The sequence below is a fragment of the Notamacropus eugenii genome, chromosome 3 (assembly GCF_028372415.1).
Source record: "Notamacropus eugenii isolate mMacEug1 chromosome 3, mMacEug1.pri_v2, whole genome shotgun sequence".
NCBI classification, from domain to species: domain Eukaryota; kingdom Metazoa; phylum Chordata; class Mammalia; order Diprotodontia; family Macropodidae; genus Notamacropus; species Notamacropus eugenii.
In genome coordinates, this window is record NC_092874.1 from 330,666,966 (window position 1) to 330,688,134 (window position 21,169).

General features: G+C 36.2%; 1 long non-coding RNA gene across 1 annotated transcript; it reads left to right on the plus strand.

Moving 5' to 3' along the window:
* The first annotated feature begins 4,943 nt into the window (after positions 1–4,943).
* Positions 4,944–20,721, plus strand: LOC140496778 (uncharacterized). Its single transcript, XR_011964394.1, has 4 exons — positions 4,944–5,146; positions 14,804–14,876; positions 18,610–18,837; positions 19,628–20,721. It is a non-coding gene; the product is annotated as an uncharacterized lncRNA (long non-coding RNA).
* The last annotated feature ends 448 nt before the right edge of the window (positions 20,722–21,169 follow it).

Consider the following 21,169-nt stretch of genomic DNA (forward strand, 5'->3'; position numbering starts at 1 on the left):
CCCTCCAACACCCAACATTTTGCATATTTTGGTTCATATTAGTCACTCTGACAGTTATGAGGTGGTACCTCAGAATTGTATTAATTTGCATTCCTTTGATCAATAGTGATTTAGAGGGTTTTTTATATAACTATAGATAGCTTTGATTACTTTGTCTGAAAACTGCCTGTTCATGTCCTTGACCATTGTCAATTGGGGAATGATTTAATAATGATTTTAATAATTTGACTCAGCTCTCTATATAGTTTAGAAATGAGGCCTTTATCAGACATATTTGTTGCAAATCTCCCTTGCACCAGTTTTCTGCTTTCCTTATGATTTTAGTTGCATTGGTTTTGTTGATAGGGAAACTTTATAATTTTATATAATCAAAATTATTTATTTTACATTTTGCAACATTCTCTATATCTTTTCATCCTAAATTTTTCCTTATCCATAAAACTGACAGATAAACTACTCCATACCATCTTAATTTGCTTGTAGTATCACCCTTTATGTGTAAATCATGTACCCATTTTGACCTTGTCTTGGTATACAATTGAAAGATGTTGTTCTATACCTAGTTTCTGTCATATTGTTTTCCAGTTTTCCCAGCAGTTTTTATCAAATATTAAGGTTTTGTTCCAAAAGCTTGGATCTTAGGGTTTATCATATATTAGATTACTATGGTCATTTTTTTGTACTGTAATGTTATCTAATCCATTCCATTGATGTACTACTCTATTTCTTAGCCAGTACCAGATTGTTTTGGTAATTACTGCTTTATAATATAGTTTAAGATCTGATATGAATAGAACATTTTCCTTTGCATTTTTAAATTGATTCCCTTGATATCCTTGAGCTTTTGTTTTTCCAGATGAATTTCGTTATTATTTTTTCCCAGCTCTGTAAAATAATTTTTGATAGTTTGATTGATATGGCACTGAATAGATTTAGGTAGAACTGTCATTTTTATTATATTGGCTTGGCCTACTCATGAGCAACTAATATTTTCTCGATTGTTTAGATCTGACTTTATTTGTCTGAAAAATGTTTTACAGTTATTTTCATATAGTACCTGGATTTCTCTTGGCAAATAGACTCCCAAATATTTCATATTTTCTAGTTATTTTAAATGAAATTTCTCTTTCTATCTCTTGCTGCTGGATTTTGTTGGTGATATATAAAAATGCTGATGATTTATGTGGGTTTATTCTGCATACTGCAACTTTTCTATAGTTGTTAATAATTTCAAGTAGATTTTTAGTTCATACTCTAGGATTTTCCAACTATAACATATCATCTGCAAAGAGTGATAGTTTTGCTTCCTCATTGCCTATTCTAATTTCTTTAATTTCTTTTTCTTCTCTTATTGCTATAGCTAACATTTCTAGTACAGTATTAAATAATAGAGGTCTTAATGGGCATCCATTCTTCTCTCCTGATTTTATTGGGAAGGTGTCTGCATTATCTCCATTAGAGTTAATGTTTGCTGATGGTTTTAGATAAAATATTGCTTATCATTTTAAGGTAATCTCCATTTATTCCTAAGCTCTCTAGGACTTTTAATAAGAGTGGGTGCTATATTTTGTCAAAGGTTTTTTCTACATCTATTGAGATAACCATAAGATTTCTGTTGATTTTGTTATTGATATAGTCAATTATGCTGGTAGTTTTCCTAATTTTGAACCAGCCCTGAATTACTGCTGTAAATTATCCCTGGTCATAGCATATGATTCTTGTGATTTAAAATTTTTATATAAATATTCATTCAGAAAATTGGTCTATAATTTTCTTTCTTTGTTTTAGCTCTTCTAGGTTTGATTATCAGCATAATAGTTGTGTCATACAAGGAATTTGACAGGACTCCTTTGCCTATTTTTCTAAATAGTTTACCTGGTATTGGGATTAAATGTTCTTTAATTTTTTGGTAGAATTTGCTTATAAATACATTTGGTCCTGGGATTATTTTCTTAGGAAGCTCATTGATGACTTGTCCAATTTCTTTTTCTAAGATTGAGTTATTTTCTTTTTTTCCTTTTAATCTGGATAACTTATATTTTTGTAGATATTCATCCATTTAATTTAGATTGTCAAATTTATTGGCATATAACTGGCCACAATAACTCCTAAGAATTGTCTTAATTTCCTCTTCATTGGTGATGAATTAACCCCCTTCATTTTTGATACTAGTAATTCTATTTTCTTAATTTTTTAAAAACCAAATTAACCAATGGTTCAGCTATTTTATTGTCCCCTCCCCATAAAACCAGATTTTGCTTTTATTTATTAGTTCAGTGGTTTTCTTACAATTTTATTAATCTCTCCTTTGATTTCCAATTTGGCTTTTAATTGGGGATTTTTAACTTGTTTTTTTTCTAGTATTTTTTAGTTGCATGCCCAGTTCACTGATCTACTTTTTAAAAAAATTTTTATTGATATAAGCAATTAGTGATATAAATTTTCCACTAAATACCGCTTTGGCTGCCTCCCATAAATTTTGGTATGAAGTCACATTGTTGTTATTTCTTTAATGAAATTATTGATTGTTTCTGTGATTTGTTGTTTAACCCATTTGATTTTTAGGATTAGATTATTTAATTCCCGATTAATTTTTAATCTCTCTTTCCATTGTCCATTATTGAATGTGATTTTTATTACATTACGATCTGAAAAGGATGCATTTGCTATTTCTACTTTTCTGCATTTGGTTGTGAGGTTTTTAATCTCCTAATACATGGTCAGTTTTTGTCTAGGTGCCATATACTGCTGAGGAAAAGGTATATTCTTTTCTATTGTCATTCAATTTTCTACAGAGATCTATTATATCTAACTTTTACAGAATTATATGCATCCCCTTAACTTCTTTCTTGTTTATTTTTTAGTTAGATTTGTTCTGAAAGGGGAAAGTTGAGATTCCCCACTACTACAGTTTTATTATCGATTTTCTCCTGCAACTCGTTCAACTTCACCTCAAAAATTTAGATGCTATACCATTTGGTGCATATATGCTTAATATTGATATGACTTTGTTATCTATGATATCTTTCAGCAAGATGTAGCTTCCTTCTTTATCTTTTTTAATTATATCTAATTTTCTTTTTACTTTGCCTTAGATCATGATTGCTACCCCTCCTTCTTTTTTAGCTTCAGCTGAAGCATAATAGATTCTGCTCCACCCTCTTACCTTTATCATATGTGTATTTCTCTGCTTCAAATGTGTTTCTTATAAACAACATATTGTAGGATTCTGGCTTTTAATCTATTCTGCCGTCTATTTGTTTTATGGGTGAGTTCATCCCATTCACATTTATAGCTATAACTGTATTTCCTTCAATGCTACTTTTCTCATTTACCCCCCCTTCTCTCCTCACAAGTGTTTTACTTCTGATGATCATTTTTTCCAATCTATTGTCCTTTTATGAAATCCCTTCCTCTCCCTTTATTATCCTCATACCTTTTTACTTCATTATAGGGCAAGATAAATTTCTATATCCAACTGAGTGTGTATATTACCCCCTCTTTGAGCAAATTTTGATGATGGTAACATTTAAGCTTTGCCCAACATCCCCTTCTCCCTCTAATAGATCTCTCATGCTATTGTGTGGGACAATTTACCCCATTCAATGTCCACCCTCCTTCTTTCAGTGCAATTTTCTTTCTCACTACTTTATTTTGTTTTGGGGGGTACCATCTCATCACAGTCACCTTATATCCTCTATCTACATCTATTCCTTCTAATTGCTCTTTTAGTAATGATGTTTTTAAGATTTACAAATATTGTCTTGCCATATAGAAATTAGCCTTATTGAATTTCTTATCTTTTCTCTTATTTCTTTTTTAGCTTTTTATGTTTTCCTTGAGTTTTGTATTTGGAGTCCAAATTATTTTTATTCAGCTGGTTTTTAATTAGAAATGCTTGAAAGTCCTCTACTTTGTTAAATATTCTTTTTCCCCCTGAAAGATTATATTCAATTTTGCTGGGTAGGTGGTTCTTATTCTAGCTCCTTTATCTTCTGTCATATCATATTTCAAGTCCCCTCCTGCATCTATTTTCTAGGTCGGTTGCTTTTCCAATGAGAAATTTCACATTTTCTTCTCTTTTTTTGACTTTTTAAATTTTTCTTTATTGTATCTTGATGTCTCATAGAGCAATTAGTTTCCACTTATTCAATTCTAATTTTCAAGGAACTGTTTTCTTCAGTGAGATTTTGTACTTCCTTTTCTGTTTGGCCAATTCTATTTTGGGGAGATTTATTTTCCTTGGTAAATTTTTATATCTCTTTTCCCATGCTATTGACTCTTTTTCATGATTTTCTTACATTACTCTCATTTCTTTTCCCAATTTTTCTTTTATTTATGTAATTTGCCTTTTAAAATCCTTTTTAGGTGCTTCCAGAAATTTTTCTTGGCACTGAGACCAAATTACACTTTTCTTTGAGGCTTCACAGGTAGCCATTTTGATACTATTGTCCCATTCTGAATTCATGCCTAGGTCTTGCCAATCACCATGGTGACTTTGTACAGTTAAAGCCCTTTTCTTGTTTTTGGTTCATTTTTTTCTGCCTTTTTTTTGGTGATGGTGTTTTTGTGTGAAATTTGGGCTCTGGTCTTACACTGTCTCTAGCTTTTTGGACTAAGGCTTTAGGTTTTACTGCCAGCTTTCAATGGGCTTCAGGGCTTAGCTGCTTGCTTTCTCTGAAGAGCAGGCTTTCCTTTTGGCTTGTACTGTGGACTGGGGCCTCGCTGTTGACCTCCCCTGAGTGTGTGGTTTAGCTGCTGAATTGCTCCAGGGGTTGGGCCTTGCTGCTGGGTTGCTATGGTAACAGAGTCCTTCTATTGGCTGGCCCTGGTGGAGTGTTTTGTTGGTGATGCCGTGGAAACAGGGTTTCCCTGTTGGTAAGTACCAGAGGTACAGTGTCTCTGTTGTCTAGTCTCAGAGTGAGGATTTGCTACTGGTCAATAATAGGGTAAAGGCCTCACTAGTGACTTGTGCTGAGGGTGGGGCCTTACTGGTGAATTGCACCAGGCCTGGAGCCTGCTACAGGCCCCAGGCTGTGAGGCTGACTGCTGCTGCTTCTCCTCTTGGACCTCACTCCCCTCCCACCCCAGTGAGACTGACCCTTCCTCCTGGGCTGGTAAACTGCTTCCATGCTCCAATTCTGAGGTGACTTTCTAGTTGTTTGGAGGGGAATTTGGGAGAACTTCAGAGGGTTACTTCCTCACTCTGCCATCTTTGCAGCAGAAGTCCATTTCTTTATCCTTAATTCTTGAAAAGGACCAATGTATCATGAGAGTGATGTCTTGACTTGTGCCTGAATTGGATTTAAGTGAGGCAAAGCTGCACAAAATTGTCAACCTCACTCTCTTCCCCAAAACAATGTAAACAGAGAAGATCCTTAGCACATTAGGCTGAACTGCTATGGAGGATTTGAAAAAACAGGTAGGAGTTGCCCAGTACGAGAGGATACAGACAGATTGTGTTCTGGATCCACTAGATGCAACAGAGATACATTAATGAGGCCACATAAAATTCAGTGAAGTGGTTTGTCTTAACACTGATATAATGTCATGTAGATTCCAATGGGTTTATATCAGATATGGGACTTAAATTCAGATAGTTTAGGTTTATCTGACTCGGAGCAGTCTTTTGATACTTCAGATCCAACATTAGAATACAATTAGATCCTTGTAGATCATTCAGCAGTAAAAGATTTGTTGGTCAGTCATATCCAACTTGTGACTCCTTTGGGGGTTTTCTTGGCAAAAAATAGTTTGCCATTTCCTTCTCCAACTAATTTTACAGAGGAAAAAACTGAGGCAAACAGGATCAAGTGACTTTCCCAGTGACTTTCCCAGTCTGAGGTCAGATTTGAACTGAGGAAGATGAATCTTTTTGACTCCAGGCCTGGTTCTCTATCCTCTGTACCACCTAGTTGGCCCAGAAAGGAGATTTACTTAGCCATAAATGGGAAAATATAGTCAATAAGGATATGCAGTGAGGATACCACTATTTGGTTGACCACAGTTGCCCTGTCTTTGTGTTTCCCAGGGTAGTCTATCAGATGTCTATCAAAGAGAAGCTAGAGCTCACTGTGGCTTTTTAACTGAGGAAAATAGGAAGTGACATAATTGGCCTGGCCTTTAGTCCCCTGAGTCATTTAACTTTTGAGGAAGGTTTCAATACCTTTTAAGGAAAAGAACCAGCCCAGTCCACCTCATAAAGGCTAATGATGGATTTTACTCCTATTCTGCCATATTTTCCTGGCCCTATTGCCAGCTCTCCAAGGTCAGAGATACATCACCCCATGTTGTTTCCATAGTGATCATGTAATAAATGTTTATGGAAATGAACCAAATGATCTTGAATTTCTTACTTTAAGAGTTCCCAGCCCCATCATTCTTTGAGTTAATCCAATACATTTCCATTTTGTCAAACTTAACTTTCAACTCTTCCTCAGAAAGTGATCTGTCAATTTCAATCCAATACATGCTATAATTTTTTTTTGTTTGTTTCCCAATTGCAGACATTTTATACTGAAGCACAATTTATCCTGGATGGGAACATATTGTCACATTATATTTAAAAGGTCGTGAGGTTGGGGTACATTGGGAAGGACATTGTGCTAGAGATAAATTGGACAAATATAGGTGGAGTGGGGGATAATTTTCTACTGTGAATGTTTCTTTCTGGAATTTGCCTTTTGCCTTGCCTTTCCACTTCCTCTAATTCTTCATAGTCATCAACCTAATAGTACCCTGCATTTATATAGCACTTTGCAAAGTACTTTCAAAAACAGTCTAACAACCCTATGAGGTACACAGGTCAGCAATACACTTCTTTTTTTGATGGGGAAAAACTGGGATTCAGATTGGTGATTTGTAAAAGATCGTTTCTAATAAGGGACAGACCTGGGACTAGCACCCAGGTCTTCTGATTCATGGCCCAGGGTTCAAGCTTCTTTACCATCTCAACCCTTCTCCTCAGATTTCCTATTTCTTCTACAGGAAAGTGAAACTGTTAAGGTGTTCAGTGCTTTCAGAATTCTAATGGTATGAAAGAGGGGTGGGTGGTTATTGAGTGTTGCAGAAACCTGAAAAAAAGCCAGCATGATATAATTTCATACTGGGAATCCATCACTATGGCAACAAAGAGCAGATTTTGAAAAAATAAGGTTCACTACTTTAAAAAATTAGGGGGGGAATAAGAGTATTGGGGGAAAAACTCTTTCCCTTTTGTTTTACTACCAAGTGAATTATCTATTTATTCCAAACCCAGAAACCAGTTCCCAAGAGACATTTTTATAGCTATAATGTCTTAATTATGTTTGTATGTGGTAAAACCATAGTAAGAAAATATTTCTTGTCATACTAATTTTGATGGCAATAATAAAGACAGTACATCTTTTAGGTTTTTAAGTTTGGAAGGAAATAGTATAGTCATTTTAAAGACCCTTAGAACAGATAAAATTATATTTTTTTAACAGAAGAATAATCTGTGATGATAATCCCTGTACCTAAAATATTTTGTTTTGAGAAATACAATGTAGGAAGGAAAGGACAATACATAACCATCTCCTCTAGTAGGTGTTTAACATAATATTACTTTGGACTCTGCAGCCTACTTGGGAATTGGATTTCAAGGAATCCATGAATTTTTAAAATAATATTTTTAGCAAATATATAATTGGTTTCCTTTGTAGTCCTATGGATTGTACTCATTTAGAAACATTATTCTGAGAATGGGTTCATAGACCTTCTTAGACTATCAAAGAGGGTCTATGACATAAGAAATGTTAAGAAATCCTGCTTTAGAGCAAAGAAAAAATACCCACATTAAAAAAAAAATAACTAAAATAAAAAACTCAGTACCATACAACAGACCTTGAGTAGGTCAACTTTGAAAAGAAAGAAAATCAGAAGTCAGATCTATGCTTTCAGCTGTGTTTAAAGAAAATGAGATTAAGTCTTGTGACTTGTTTAATTATGGTGCTCTGGGAGATTAGTCCTAGAAATCAATAGCTTAAACAGGAAGTTCTGGGGCCCTAAGTTGTAAGAAGCCAGCTGTGAACTGATTGTCTTCTCTGATCAAAGTAGCTTGGGTCTAGCCTTCTCCCTATCTAATTAATTCTTCATATTACCTCATGTTCTTTTGAGGTCAGTTTCTCAACTTTGCCTAAGAGGAACACAAATGGAAATTTGTCTCAATATTTTTCAGCACAGAAGACAACTTTGTAACTGCTTTCTATAATTTTGAAGCCCACCAAATTTGTATTTAACTTGTAAAATTTGCACTGGTCTAAACCAAATTGATTGTAAAGTATTAAAATTCATTGTATACTCTGAGAAATCACTGATAAAACTCCCACAGTATAGAATTCAAGCCTAACACAGGCTCTCAAATAGTGACACAGACCTAGTTGGTTCACAGCAGACGGTTCACCAAAAATTTCACTGAGTAGTTATTGATGTTGGCTGCTGCTCATAAGGCAAGAAGATGAACATTTTCCTCAAAAACTCTACTAGATCTTCCTAGAGATAGTATGAAAGAATGTCTGTGTGTGTGTGTGTGTGTGTGTGTTTATGTGTAGAATGTCTTTGTGTGTGAGAAGTGAGGAAATGTTTCATCTGTAAAAAGCACTAATCCTTACAGTGTACAGAAAATGACTTTCTGTAAAACATCCTTTCAGGAGAACATGCATAAACATATGATTTTCTGGCCCTTCTAAGAGATAGGAAAATGTTCCCTTTCAAAGTAAACAAAAAGATCTGTGCCAGTATGTCCCTGTTATTATACTGACAGTCTTTGATAGACTGTAAACCAGCATTTTTTAGGGTCTTCCTAGGGTCCATGCATTTCATGGGATCTATGAATTTTGATGGAGAAAACAAAGTATATCTTTATTTGAATAGACAGATTCCTTTGTAATCCTATATATTCTATGCATTTAAAAATGTTATCTAAAAAGGAGTTCATAGGCCTTACCAGACTACCAAAGGAATCCATGACACACAGAAAAAGATTAGAACCCTTGCTGTAGACAAGGGGTCTTGTTTACAGATATGCCATCATTGAGCATGTAAGCTTACAGTATGTATACTTCAATTGTTGAGTCATTTCAGTCATGTCCAACACTTTGTGACCCCTTTTGGGGTTTTCTTGGCAAAGATATTGGAGTGGTTTCTCATTTCCTTTTCCAGCTCATTTTACAGATAAAGAAACTGAGGCAAATAGGGTTAAGTGACTTGCTCAGGGTCACATAGCTAAAAAGTGTCTGAGGATGGATCTGAATGCGCAATGATGAGTCTTCCTGATTCCAAGCCCAGTGCTCTATCCACTACATCACCTAACTAGCCCAGTTTGGTAGACTTCTTTCGTGGCTCTCTAGCTGATTCTCTATATCCTTCTTAACAGAGGGTATCTCAAACCTTCTTTTCTTTCCTCATGCATCCTGCACTTCCTCCTCCCCATTCTCATTCAGCTGAGGACCCTTGTCTCTTACTTTATTAAGAAAATAAAGGATGTTTTCAAGAGTCTCACTCTTCTACCTTTCTCTTAAAAACTTTTGATATCATACCTTACTTTCACCTCTTTTCCCTCAAACTCTGATGATTTAAGGTAACTTTTATCCTTATCAAGATCAATCATGCTACATGTGGTCTTCATCAAAAGTCTTCTCATCTCTAACAAATGCTCCTTCAATAATCCCTCTCTCTAATCTTTGATCTCTATCTACTTGGGTTTTTTTTCCTATTGCCTTCCAGCATGCCTGAGTCGTCCTCAACTTTAAAGACAGCCTTCACTAGACTCTACTTATCTTTTCAAGCATTTACACATAATACCTCATATTTTTGCTCTAGAGATCAAGAAAAAATTTCATTTGGTGCCTCTAAGCTTTCCAGTCTCATTTTATATGATTCCCCTTCCTGCCTTCTACAGTTCCACCTAACTGGCTTCTGTTCCTCACATATGGCAGAACATTTATCATATCTCCTACATTTGTACTGGTTGTTCCCATTCCTGGAAAGTGCTTTCTCCTTATCTCCACCTCATAGGATCTCACTCTTTCTTCAAGACACAAGTCAAATGCTACCTTCTCTAACAAAACCTTTTCTGGTATCTCCAATTGCTAGTTCCCTTGCCCTCAGACTATCTTGTATTTATTTTGCTTTTATTCTCTTTATTATATATATACATATATATATATATTTCCTTGTTGAGGCCCCTGTTAAAAGGTAAGTCCCTTGTGAGTAGAGGTTATTTAATTCATCGCATTTTTACCCCAAAGGACTTTGTGCATAGTAGGTGCTTAATAAATGCTAGTTAATTAACTACATTATTGTATAGTTATAAGAAATGTGTTGAGGAGCAAGAAATTAAATTCAGCTGGTGATTATTAAGTTCCTATCATGTGGCAGGCTCTTTGTTAGATGCTAGTGATACAAATTCAAGTACAAAACAATAAGTTCCTATTCTCAAGGAGCTTGATGGGATTTTTAAGAGGTCTTGATGGAGCTTGTTGGTACCATTTTGTGCTCCAGTTACAATCTCAGTTTTGTGGGTCTGGACTCTGAGTGGTGAGGGATGATCAGATCCAGGCAAATCTGACTCATATCATTGAAACAGAATGGGAAATTTTCTAATATATTTCATTGAGAAATATAACTTTCCCACAGACTGCTATGATACCCTCATTGTGTCTCTCTCTGAGCACATAGCTTTTGAGAGATTGCGTTGATCTTTAACATACCTTCTCAGATTTTATCCTGACAAGAATCTTGTAAAATAATTGGGGCATAGATGATTAACCTTCTTTTTCAGATGAGGAAACTGAGGTTCAGAGAAATTAAGTGACTTTTTCAAAGTGTCACAGAACCAGTAAAGGAGAGGATAGGCTCATAGATTTAGGGCTAGAAGGAACCTTAGAGGTCATTGAGGACAATTGTTGCATTTTACAATAGAGGAGAGTGAGATCCTAAAAGCAGTTGTGTGAGGTCATAGAGCTAATAAATGTTTGTGATGCGATTTTAACCTAAGCCTTCCTAACTTCAAATCCAACACCCTCACCCTCCATGCTATACCACACTGCCTCTTGGAGTAGGCTTTTTGACAGCATTTTCTCATTGAACCATGATCCTGAGGGGCAGAGCTGAGATGGCAGAGTAAGGCAGGAACTCATCTGAACATTCCCAAATTCACCTCTGAACAACCATAAAATAACACTTCAAAATGAATTCTGGAATGGCAGAACCAGCTAAAGGAGAGAGTGAAGCAACTTTTCAGCCCCAGACAACTTAGAGGTTAGCAGGAAAGATCTGTTTCACTAGGGTAAAAAGAGGAGCACAGTCCAGTGCGCAGAGAGTCCACGTAAGCCAGAAGCAAGTGGCACTCCAACAAGCCAGCAGCAAGATCTCTAGCTCTGGTGTAGGTGAATGGTAAGGCCCTGATCCCTTGACATAGCAGGCCAGTGGCAAGTCCCCATGGCACAGTGCTCATTAAGCCCCAATATGGAGAAGACCAGTGGCAAGACCCTATTCCTCTAGCACAAGAAGGTTGGGATAATACCCTCTCTATCCCGGGAGTAGAGCCCAACTTTAACATAAAATTAAGTCATGAAATAGGCTGAAAAAAAAACGAACAAAAAAGAACTTGACCATAGAAAATTACTAAGGTGATAGGCAAGATCAAAACATAAACTCAGAAGGTGACAGCAGCGTTAGCTGGCTACATGTGAAGCCCCAAAGAAAAATATGAATCCATCTAAGACCCCAAAAGAACTTCTGGAAGCTCAAAAAGAACTTTAAAAATGAAATGAAAGAGGTAGAATAAAAATTGGGAAAGGAAATAAGTGTTATACAAGAAAATCTTGAAATGAGTCAATAGTTTAGTAAAAGAAGAACAAAAAAAAAAGATGTACAAAAATTCATTAAAGAAAACAACTTCTTAACAAGTTGAATTGGCCATATGAAACATGATGCCTTTCAATATTCCATCACATTTTCTTTCCAGTGGGGAAAATGATAATAAGGGAATGTAATTAAGATCAGAAGACTGCTTCGTGAGGGTATGAATTGAGAACAAAGAACAAACCTACCCAAAGTTCCCTCTGGTCAGTGACGTTCTATCCCACCTCTTTCACCTCCATTCCTTATTCAATGCTTGAGGTATACTTTGTCATCTTTTTCTATAATCTCTTTTCTTTACTGTTGCAAGTTGTCTGTTCAGTTTTTCTGATCATATCAACATTTATATGAAGTCTTCTATCGAAAACTTCATTTTTTCAAAAAATGTTCATTGTGGGTTCACTATGTAAAAAGAATTGTACTGTGGGAAAGAAGAAAAGAAGTGCCTATCCCTTCCTTTTTTTTTTTTAAAAAAAAAGGAATTTCATTAAGATGTCATGTACATTTAAAAATTTTGATCAAAACCTATGATTCCATAGTTATAAGGGAATTTCTGGGGAGAAAATGTCTTCTGCAATACAGATTAGTAACTTTTCTGCAATTTACCATCTTGGGGAATTGCTGGTAGGAGGGGTGGTAGTAATGATGGCAAGGCATTGAGAGATTAAATGATTTTCCCAGGGTGACATAGTCAGTATGTGTCAGAGACAGGATCTAAACCCTGGTCTTCCTGACTCCAAGGCCAGCCCTCTATCCACTTTGACATGTAAATCATGCACATGAATAACTATGCTAGAAAATAAGATTATGACAAATGCCATATGAATGGTCCTGGTCAGAGATGTAGAGGACTTCTGAGTGGTACTAGTCTTTTTGTTGTTTAGTTGTTTCAGTCATGCCCAACTCTTTGTAACCCCTTTGGGGATTTTCTTGGCAAAGATCCTAGAGTGGTTTGCCATTTCCTTCTCCAGCTTATTTTACAGGTGAGGAAGCTGAGGCAAACAAGATGAAGTGACTTGCCCAGGGTCACACAGGTAGTAAGAGTTTGAAGTCAAATTTGAATTCAGATCCTCCTGAATCCAAGGTCAGCATTCTATCCACTGTGCCATCTAGCTGCACCATCTTTCTTTAATACTCTGTTATTTCTGGTTGCTTCTAATGTCTCAGTGTTTGACTTTGTGTAATTCACTTCAACTCCTTAATCCTCATTTCCTTCAAATATTAAAAAAGGGGGCAGGACTGCACTGGATGATCCCATCTAGTTCTAAATAAACATTCCTACTTAACCACTGCCATTCTAGCAATTCTTTGAAATAGTCATGCTAGGTTGTTACAATATCTGATGCCAAGAAATACAATATTGCACCATCTTGTTTTCTGCCATTAGAGTAGAACAGAAATGATATTTTAAGGCAGGGTTGGGAGTAAGCAAAATGTGGAAATGAAGGTAAGATGCTTTAGAAATTAGAAAAACAACACCGCCCTGACCCAAAAAGTAGCTTAGTTTAATCTGTCTGTGTCTGTGTGTGTACTTGTATTGAGATAGTGTCCAATCATCTACAAAAGAGATAAAATTATGCCTTGTGCCATCTGACTACATCTGAGTGGACAGTTGTGATTTCCATTGTGAGATGGAATATAAAAACATCATACTAATCTCATCTAATTCAAATTCACTAGCTATTTATTTGAGTACCTACAACATACTCAACAATATTCTAGCTACTATATAAGATAAAAAGAATAGATTATTCTTTATTTATAGAATATATGTGTATATATGTATGTGTATATATATGCTGTATATGTGTATCCTTTATATGTATAGGACAAAAAGAAATAGAAGACATGGTCCCTACTCCCAAAGAAGTTTTAATCATCTTTGGAAAACCCAACATACACAAAAAATAGTCAGATATTATATAGCAAATGATGAAACAACAAAATTAGTGGTGATATAATAAAATAAATCTGTAGTAGTTTGAAGAAGGAAGAGGTCACTGTGGGCTGGAGCACGGTCAGAAAAAGTGGCCTGGGAGGACTGGAATTGGCACTGATCTTTGTAGAATAGGCGAGAAGAGGAGAATGCATTCCAGGTTGAGGCAATAGACTGAGTAAAAGCAACAAATAGGACGCAAGCTTGATGTGTTTATGTAGTAACTGAAGATTCTAAGAGATTTCATGGAGGAGTTGTCAAAGATGGGGCTGCATGGGACTCGGAAAGCTGAGCTGAGGCTCTTAGATGAATGAGAATGGAAGTTTCTCCAATGCTAGATTTGGCAGGGAATGAACACTCCTTTATGCAATAATGGTACTAATTGCACATTACCTGGGTATCATGAAAGCACATAACCAAAGATACATGATGCAAAACTCAATCAAATTGCAGTTGCAGTGATGGGATGATGTTCTCCTTGTGTCTGTGTCTCTTACAGTGAGAACATCATAAGCATCTAGTAGATTTTGGTCTCACCAGATCAGAGGAATGACAACCTTCTTCCCTGTAATTGTTTTTATCTCCACATACTGAATATTATATCAGGCTGGGAGTCTCTTGGATGGTTGCAAAACAAAAACTATATGCCTCTGGTCACTATCCTCCATTTTCTAACCTTATTTTCTGTTCTTTTCCCTACCGTTAGCCTTGTTTTCCTTTTCCCACCTAATTAAATTCTTACTATGCTCACTACTAGAGTCAGGAAGAGTTTAGTTCAAATCTAGTCTCAGACACTTATTTGCTGGATGATCCTGGGCAAGGTACTTAAATTCTGTCTGCCTCATTTTTGTCATTTGTAAAATGGGGACAACAATTGGATCTATCCACCAGATTCATCATAATATTTGTAAAGCACTTAGGTTAGGGTCTGACATATATAGTATGTGCTTACTAAATGCTTGTTCCCTTTTTTTCCTCCTCTAGGCCTGCATGGTTCCCAAAGTACTACCCACTGGGGGAGCTGGAACAATGGGGGAGGGGACAATAGTAACCTCAGGTACAACTGGGGGGCATTAAATAAAAATGGAAGCATAAGGAAAGAGAAGGAAATTTTGAAAAACTGTTCATACGTGTTTCATCTGTTGTGTAACAGAGTTAAAGTTGTGGTGATCACATTGTTTTCCAAATAATCACAAAATGTAAGTTATAAACTGATCAGTGGTCAAGTCTGCCAACCAGTCTTAATAGGCAAGTGTTGGCAGGTGAGTGTGAGGTGCATTGTCAGGAAGTCCAGCATACATCAGCAGGGATATGCATGTGTAATGACTTGTATACAATACAATACTATATGGTAACATGGTGAAATATTGTGTCATCAAAATTTCAATACAGGAAACCCCCAAAAAATTTACAATAAATTTTAAAATTTAAGATGAATCATTTAAAAAAAAATCAAAATTTTATATAGTTTTTGAACTGACACAAATTTTAAAATAACTGTTAAAGGGGTAAAAAAAAGTAGATTTCTAAGGGGGTACCGAATTTTTTTTTTTTTTAAGGGAGTGGTAGGCCATGTAAGTTTGGGAACCTCTGGGGAAGAGAGTACTTCCTCACTCTGGATTTAAGTTATAGAAATGGGAATTAGCAAAGTCATAGCAGGGCCTGGCCAAAGCCCTGGAGATTCAAAAGGCAGATCTTTATGGAACCCCTAGGGCAATCAAGTAACACAATTCCCTCCTAGCTGGTTGTGCAGTCTGAATCCCTCTGTATGTTGAATCATCATGAACCTCAGTACATAAAACAGTATTCTCAGTCCATCATCTATTCCCTACAGTTGGCTCTTCATGGAAGCTATTTCCAAACAAGAACGTATTTAGATTAAAGTTATGTTTTACATCAGAGAATAATTGTACTAATAAATGACTTGTTACCTTTTGGGTATACATGATTTTCATCATGGGTGCAGTCTGCTCCATTATAGACTCCAGCATAGGAAGTTGTGCTAGAACACCAAGTACTTGGTGTGGGGAAATACCAGGGCTGATTCAGCTGATAGAACATGAGCTGTTTATATGATCTTTCATTTTGATATGTTAAGCAAGAAAGCTGATTTTATTTTCCTTCTTTTTTTTCTTTCTGGTCTCATCCCTCCAGCATCAAAATAGTACTAAGGATCAGTTCTTCAGTGGCTTTTATTAATGTATTAGTTTGGGAATCCAAAGGGACTTCTCTATTGATAAGCATAATAAAGACACAGATCTTTGCAGTTGTGGCAGGGCTCCTGGTAGTAACTGTTAACTGTGCCCTTTCCCTCTCTGATACTTCTAGCACTTTGTTAGTTTCAGGGTAATTTACGTAGTCTAACTGAAGGAACACATGTAGGAATGAGGAAGGTGGTAAAAATCTACAAGTCTAGGGAGAGGAGTACAAATTTTTCCTTAGTTTGAAATGGAGCACAAGGGTGTGGTGACTATGGAATAGGGGTCCACTGCCTGATTTCTGAGTCAGAGAGGAAGTGATGAGGTTTAATTGTCCTAACCTGGATAAAAGCAAGAACTGGGGACCAATGGATAGGAGGCTTCATGGGTCTTGACAATTTGACAACTGTTTGAGCAGCTCTTTTGTGTGCCATCTAGGTAGAGTTGTGGGCCTGACTAAGTAAATAAATGGAAATGTACTGAAATACATAGTATAAGATAGAAAGGACTTGATTAGTAAATCTTGGAAATTCAGACAAGAGGTAAAATTAAGTATGGGCTGAAGAAGGCTGAGTGGAGAAGGTGGAATCTAAGCACTTTGGCTCCAAATTTGCTCCATCCTAATAGAACTATAACTGAGGAAACGGCAGTAATAGCAGCAACAGGAAATGAATGAAAGCTATAAAAACTACAAGGTTCAAGTCTGTACAGTTCAAACCAACTGAGAGACTGGGTGATGCTGGATGGTATGGAAGTTTTTACAGAGCAAGAGTGAGATGGCCGAGACTTCGAGAACCCAGAGGGCAGTGATGTGTGGAGAGACAGAACATGGAAGAGAAATTAATGTGGCAGGGAATTCTGGACCCAAAGACCAATAGAGTTGCTAGAAACAAAGAATGAAGAGGCACAGAGACATAGTGAGGAGGAGCAAAGCCAGATAAGCCTTTGGTGAGGACTGTGAATCCTGTAGACTGTGCAAGTCTGAAGGAAAGGGGTTGATCCTCTAAGCAGCCCTGGGTTCTTTCCTTGTGTGAGGTGGGGAGGGGTCTCTACCCCTGAGTTCTCATTCATTCTTTCCCTGTCTCTGTCTCTGTCTCTGTCTGTCTCTGTCTCTCTCTTTCTCTCTCTCTCCCCTCTCTTTTCTCTCTGTCTCTGTCTCCCTTCCATCCTACCTCTCTCTCCTTTCTCTATGTGTAAACGCACACACACACACACACACACACACACACACACACACACACATCTACCTGAGGAAGTCCCTTTTGCTTAGGTATGATACCATTGGCATCCTTTGTCATGAGTAATAAGTTTTGCCTGAGTTTGAAATGCAGCATAGAATAATGGAGCCAGTGCTGGGGTTGAAGCCAGCTGAACCAAATTTTAATGCCATCTTAGTCAGATAAAGGATACTGGAGAGTGGTTTGGTAAGGAGTGGGGAGTGTACCTACTGCTGCAGATGCTCTTAAGCTAACTCACCTGCTGCTGGTGTGGTAGGGGATTAATGGATGGGAAATAGAAGCCAGTTCCCTTCTCAACAAGGATCATTCTCTAGCAAGGTCAGTGAGTGGCCTGGGAACTCTAATCATGGGATGACTTCATCAGAGTCTGAGGGGAGGGAACTGTCAGGTAATGGTGATGGATTGTCCCACTTGACACATCGTACCCTCTGTTTTGCGCTGACAATGTCTTACAGCTTCATCTAGACTACTATCCCTGCCTCATTGGTGGCAATTGTTTGATAGTTGGTGTTGGTGGTAATTGTGGGACCCTTCACAAATGTTACTCTTCTGTAAGACTATAAGGGAATTGAATATTACAAAGAATACCTTAGGAAAACAAATAAATAAATCCTAATATTTCCAAGGGGAAATCCTGGTTAGGACATAAGCCAGAGTTATTGAGATGCCTCCAAAATATACAGCCTTTCCCCCTGTTCTTCCTAGACACATAAACATGAATGTTTTTCTCTTAGTTTGCATAAGGTTCTGTGTATCAGTGATATTCCTTAAATAGCAAAGGGAAATCTCCAAACAAAATACTGATCATTGGAAGCGTTCCAAACCAAGAAGGTTTTGTTTCATAAAACAAAACTATATAAACAACAGATAATAAAAGGACTATGAGAGTCATGGCTCTGAGATGCTGTTTCTCTTTGGAAACTGCTGCTGAGAGTTACTGTCTCTGCAACTTCTATTCTGAGGAAAATGTTCTGATTAAAAACCCTTTTTAATAGACACTCACCAGCAAACACAGCACATGGCTTGTGGAGAGAGATACTGAGGATATGAACATAGGAAGGAAATACTGAGTCATCCCTATGGCTGAGAAGAAAAAGATAAGAAGAATAAGTCATAAATCTTCAATAATTTAATTTTCTTGTGTCAGCGCCTACTCCCTCTCTTTGTTTTCCTCTAATAAAAGAATAAGTAGGTCAAAGACTTTAAAATTGGCTGCCAGTCTGCTAGAAAATAGTATGAAAGCTGCTAAAGAATACATTGTACATTTTTTGTTTTATTATAAAACTAAAGTTTATCTATTGAAAGTTTGGGTTTCATTGTTTAATATCTAATACTTCATATATTTGCAATGCAGGTTTATATGTGGATTTCTAGTCATGTAACAAGAAGAAAGTACAATCAATAGCCCCTGGACACTATTATCTACATATTCTCAGCACAATGGATGGACTCCCTGTGGTAGGTGTATGAAAAGATACAGATAAGGATCAAACTGAACGGACAGACATCATGGATGGGCTATGATTGGCATCAATGGTGGAAATACTAACAATGAAAAGAAAACAGATCCACTGGGAAATTGGTATATAACATTTCTTTTTAAAATATAACTTTTTTGTTGTTCTGAATAATTAGAATCAACTTTTAAAATTTTTAATCAGTACCAAACATTGTAACAAATGCAAACATTTCCATGAATAAAGAACAGAAAAAAAGAGAGCCACATATGAAAACCGTGAATCTCTATTATATACGTCTTGTTTTTCTAGATGATGATAAATTAAATGCATTAGATTCAAAGCTGTTCAACTAATCTAATTTCCTTTAAAGTTTTATTTCTATTCCCTTCCATGAATCTTATGATAGACTTTTTTTAAGAAGGGGGCCTTCATTATGAGTAACCCTCCTCATTTCAATAATCCCTTTCTCCCAAAGCCTACCTTTGTAACAAGCCTAGTGAAGCAAATCAAAACCACATGTTGTTCATGTCTAAAAATGTGTATCTCATTCTAAAAGTCTTGTCCATCCTCTCTCTGTCAAGAAGAATGTAGAGAGCTTCTCATCATTTTACTGAAGACCTGGTTGGTCACTGTATGGATTGGAGTCCTCAAGTCATTGAAGGTTTTTTTTTCTTAAAAGTCTTATATAATGTATGAAATGTTTTCCAGTTCTCACTTCACTGCATCAAATCATATGAGTTTCCTTTGACTTCTCTGAATCCATCCCTTTCATCATTTCTTACATGGCAATAATATTGGAATTGTTACATTACTATTATAATCATTATTGCTATAACATATATATTATTACATTGACATACTAAAATTTGTTTAACCATTCCCTGATTGCTGGACACTATATTTTGTTTTCAGGTACAACAAAAACTGCTGTCACGTTCTGAGGTACCACCTCACACCTATCAGATTGACTAATGTGACAAAAAAAGAAAATGCTGGATGTTGGAGGGGATGTAGAAAACTAGAGTTGTGAACTGATCCAACCATTCTGGAAAGCAATTTGGAATTATGCTCAAAGGGCTATAAAACTGTGCATATCCTTTTCTTCAGCAATACATATATATCCCATAATCATCCAAAAAAGGGATGGAAGTACCTATTTGTACAAAAAAAAATATATGTATAGAAGCTCTTTTTGTGGTGGCTAAGAATTGGTATATTGTATACAGTTAACAGCAATATTGTTCGAGGAAGAACTGTGGACAGCTATTCTCAACAATACAGTGATCTAAGACAATCCTCAAAGTCTTATGATGAAGCACACTACCCACCTCCAGAGAAAGAACTGATATTGATTGAATATAGACTGAAGAATGCTGTTTCCCACTTTCTTTCACTTGTTTTTCTTTTATTCGAGTCTTCTTGTACAAAATGACTACTATGGAAATGTTTTACATAATTGCACATGTATAACCTATATCTGATTGCTTATCATCTAAGGGACGGGGGAGGGGAGGAGAGGGTGCAAGGAATAGGAATTTGGAACTCTAAACTTTAAATAAAAATGTTAAAAAATTACAAAACTGAAAATGCTTTTCCACAGTCAAAATCAAAATTGTTAATTTTATCTCCTGTGATCCTCTCCTTCCTTTGTTTGGTCAACTTCTCAATTAGAATGTGAGTTCTTTGAGAGAAAGGACTGACCTTTTTATCTTCAACCCAAGTGCTTAGCACATAGTAAGCACTTATTACTTTTTTTCATCAATTTGTTTTCATCTGTTAGAGAATGTTTCCCTTATCTATCATTATGATAAGTATCTTCTGCCATTGTACTACAATTTTTTTATGATGTAGCCTTTTCAGTGTAGACCATGTATCCATTTGGAACTTATTGTCAAAGATGGAGTTTTCTCACCTGCAAAATGGGGATAAATACTAACACCTACTTCACAGGGTTATTGTTAGGATCAAATGAGTTAACATAAATAAAGTATTTTATAAACCTTAAAGCACTGTATAAACTCCAATATTTTAAAATTATTCTTTTGTTTCTGAATGCTTTATACATTGTCTATTCCACTAATCGACTTTTTTTATTTTTTAATCAATGCCAAATAATCTTTGAAGATTCCTACTTAGTAGTATAGTTTGAGATTGGTCTGTTTGAATGAATACATAGATGGTATGCTTCTCAATTTTGCATATGTCAGAAAGTTAGGAGGGTCTAACATTTTGCTCCTAACATATTATCCAACAGTTTAGGAGCTAACCTGCTGGATAACAAAATCTGGATCCAATAGTTCCTCAACAGATGACAATGTTGAACTGATTGTAGTGAGATGAAATTTAATAGTGCTAAATGTAGAGTCTTACATGGGTTAAAAAAAAAGTAATACTTTTAAAGTGTGAGATGGGCAAGGTCTAAGGGTAATCTAATAGTGGTTCATATAAGAAAGA